Source organism: Arvicanthis niloticus, chromosome 9, assembly GCF_011762505.2.
Source record: "Arvicanthis niloticus isolate mArvNil1 chromosome 9, mArvNil1.pat.X, whole genome shotgun sequence".
NCBI lineage: Eukaryota > Metazoa > Chordata > Mammalia > Rodentia > Muridae > Arvicanthis > Arvicanthis niloticus.
The window spans coordinates 2,143,259-2,146,583 of record NC_047666.1 but is presented as its reverse complement, the minus strand read 5'-3'; the positions used below and the strand labels follow the sequence as shown (position 1 = coordinate 2,146,583).

Genomic DNA, 3,325 nt, shown 5'->3' with positions numbered 1-3,325 from the left:
GTCAAGACTCTCCTAGCGACCCCCTTCCTCTCATCTATATAGAGGGTGAAGGCTTGGTCAAGTCTGGTAAGGCCAAGGCTGGGGCTTCCAGCAGAACCTTTTTCAAAGCATCAAAAGGCTTTTTGATGTTTCTCTGTCCAGACAAACTCCCCTTGTTCTTTAGTCAAGGAGTATAACGGTGCTGCCAGGGTGGCAAAACCTGGGATCCACAGTCTGCAGAACCCAGCTGTACCAAGAAATTCTCTTACTTGACGTGGGGTGATTGGGGTCAGGATCTGCATAACGGTCTGCTTTCTGGCTTCAGTCAGTCAGCGCTGTCCATCTTTCAAGGTGTAGCCCAGGTAGGTCACCTCGGTCCTGCACAGCTGGGCCTTTTTCATAGATGCACGATACCCCAACTTACCCAACTCAGTCAGGAGGTGTTCTGTACCTCTCTCACAGTCTTGGGCATTCTCAGCGGCAATCAGAAGGTCATCTACATAAATTAAAAGAGTCACCTGAGGATTGTTAGCCCTGAAAGGGGCTAGGTCCAGGTAGAGCACTTCATCAAACAGGGTGGGAGAGTTTTTGAATCCTTGGGGCAGCCTCGTCCAGGTCAATTGTCCTGTTCTGCCATTCTCCGGGTCTCTCCACTCAAAGGCGAACATAGGTTGACTCTGGGGATGAAGTCTCAGGGAGAAGAACGCATCTTTGAGGTCTAAAACTGAGTACCAAGTCCTGTCCGGGGGCAGAGAACTGAGCAAGTTATAGGGGTTCGGCACTGTGGGGTGAATATCTAGTACCCATTTGTTAACTTCTCAGAGATCCTGAACAGGTCGGTAGTCACCAGTGCCTGGTTTCTTTACTGGCAACAGGGGTGTATTCCATGAGGACTTGCAGGGGACTAGAATCCCTTGTTGTAGTCGTCTCTCAATATGGGGATGTATTCCCATCCTGGCTTCTTTGCTCATTGGATACTGTTTAACCCCGATGGGAGTAGCTCCAGCCTTGAGCTCGATGACTATCAGGGGTACATTCTTGGCCATACCCATCCCCCCAGTCTCTGCCCATGCTTCAGTGAACCAGGACCAAGATCCCATCTCTAATTCTGATGAAGGGTGCTTCTGATCACCAGATTGAAATAGTCTATATTCATCTTCTGTTTTTAGGGAGAGGGTTAACACCGGGGATGTGGTTGAGCCCCATTGCACAGCTGGCCCCTGGGAGGTGAAACTTATCTGTGCCTTTAACTTGGTTAAAGGGTTTCTGACTAACAATGGGGTAGAGCATTCAGGTATTACCAGGAAGGAGTGAGACACCTGTCCCCTTCCCAGGTCCACAGTTCTTGAGGTGGTCCAGGGATATGAGTTTTGCCCAGTCACTCCAATGACTATGGTTTGTTTATTTTTCAACTTCCCCAGGGGTTTCTTGAGCACTGAATACTCAGCTCCTGTGTCAACAAGAAAATCCAGGGGTTTCCCCTCCACTCTCAGGGTTACCCTAGGCTCGGAGAGGGGGGCCAAGCCTCGACCCCCTCTAATCTTCATTTTCATCAAGGGCCAGAACCTTGGGTCCCTTCTTCTTAGGACACTCCCTGGCCCAATGACCTTTTTCCTTGCAATAGGCATACTGGTCTTTGTCTAGGGTGTGGCTAGCTCTTCTGGGTCTCCTTGGCTCCTGCCTCTGGTATTCGCCCAGGTTCCCTACCTGTCTAGTTCCTCTAGTTCCCTGGCGCCTGCCCTCATCTACAACTGCGGCCAGAATCCTAGTCAAATTCTTTTCCTGCCTTCTCTGTCTTTTATCTTCTTCCTTACTCCTTTCTTTCTTCTCTCTCTCTGCCTTTTCTTCTTTAGTCTCCCTCTTATGGTATACTTTCTCTGCCTCTTTAATCACGTCCCTAATTGTATAATCCTGTAATCCTTCAATGTGTTGTAACTTCTTCCTAATATCTGGAGCAGATTGTCCAATGAAGGACATAATAACGGAAGCCTTCTGTCCCTCCGAGGCAGGGTCAAAGGGAGTGTATCTATGATATGCCTCCATGAGGCACTCTAAGAAGACTGAAGTGGCTTCCGTGGGTCCCTGCATAATCTCTCTTACCTTGGCCAAATTGGTGGGGCATCTCGATGCTCCCCGGAGGCCTGCCACAAGAGCCCAGCGGTAGATGGACAGTTGCTCCCTATCTGCGGCTGAATTATGGTCCCATTGGGGTCAGTTGAGGGGAAAGTCTTCATCAATCTCTGCTAGAGTCTGCAAGAGTTGACCCGCGGCATTCCGAATATTTTTCCGGGCCTCTAGGTAAATTCTCTCTCTCTCCTCTGTCGTGAAGAGGATTTGGAGGAGCTGCTGGCAATCATCCCAGGTGGGCTGGTGTGAGTACATCACAGACTCCACCAGCCCAGTCAGGGATGCGGGGTTTTCTGAAAAAGGAGGATGGTTAATTTTCCAGTTATATAGATCAGAGGAAGAAAAAGGCCAATATTGTAGGAACTGCACTGTATTCAGCTCAGTGGGGGCCGGGCCCATAGCTCGGAGAGGCAAAGAAACAGTGGAATCCGGCACTTCAGGGTTTAGACCTCTCCGACTCCGAGTGCCGGCCGCCGGTCCTCCTTCTCCTGCTCCCTGAGGTTCCAGGCTCGGAGCCAGTACTGGGGGAGCCTGTGGTGAAGGTGGTCAGTGGTAGGGGTTGGCAGCGGGTTAGGCCACTCAGGTGGCTCCTCAATCTCTGGATAGACCTTAGGCGGAGCCAAAGGTTTGGTTTCTAGGGCCGTTTTTGTTTTCGGTTTGGGCCCTGTACTGAGAGCCAGGGCTCAGGAGCCTGGCTTCTCTTTTATCCATGATTTCACCCAAAGAGGGGGGTTTTTGACCAGGTCCTGCCAAACCACGATGTATGGCTGTTGATCGGGATGCGACCTCGGTCCTTCCTGGAAAATAATAGCCTTAATAGCAAAGATAGTAGACAGATCAAAACTTCTCTCAGGTGGCCATCCCACATCGAAGGTAGGCCATTTTGAGGTACAGAAAGTCTGCCATGTTCCCTTCTTGATGCTAACTGATAGCTCATGAGCTCTGTCCTTCACTTCTGCCCAATGATTTAATGTTAGGCTTAAGGGAGTTACCACAGACTGAGTCTGCCCCATTGCAACAAATAACACGAAACACAGACAAAAGAAGCACACACAAAGACTAACAAGAATCCGTCTCAAACGTGAAAGCCAACACCAGTTCAGAAAGACAGACAGCTGGGAGGTCTCTTGTGCCCTTTCCTCTAAAAGGACCAACGTCTCCTCCCCAGCCTCCAGACAGGCACCAACCAGGTGTCCCTGGGGTCTCCCAGGTTGTGGCA

At 50.3% G+C, this 3,325-nt stretch overlaps 1 pseudogene; it reads right to left on the bottom strand.

Annotated features, from left to right (window-relative positions):
- Positions 1–308: 308 nt before the first annotated feature.
- On the bottom strand, positions 309–3,119 carry LOC143443606 (uncharacterized; annotated as a pseudogene).
- Positions 3,120–3,325: the final 206 nt, after the last annotated feature.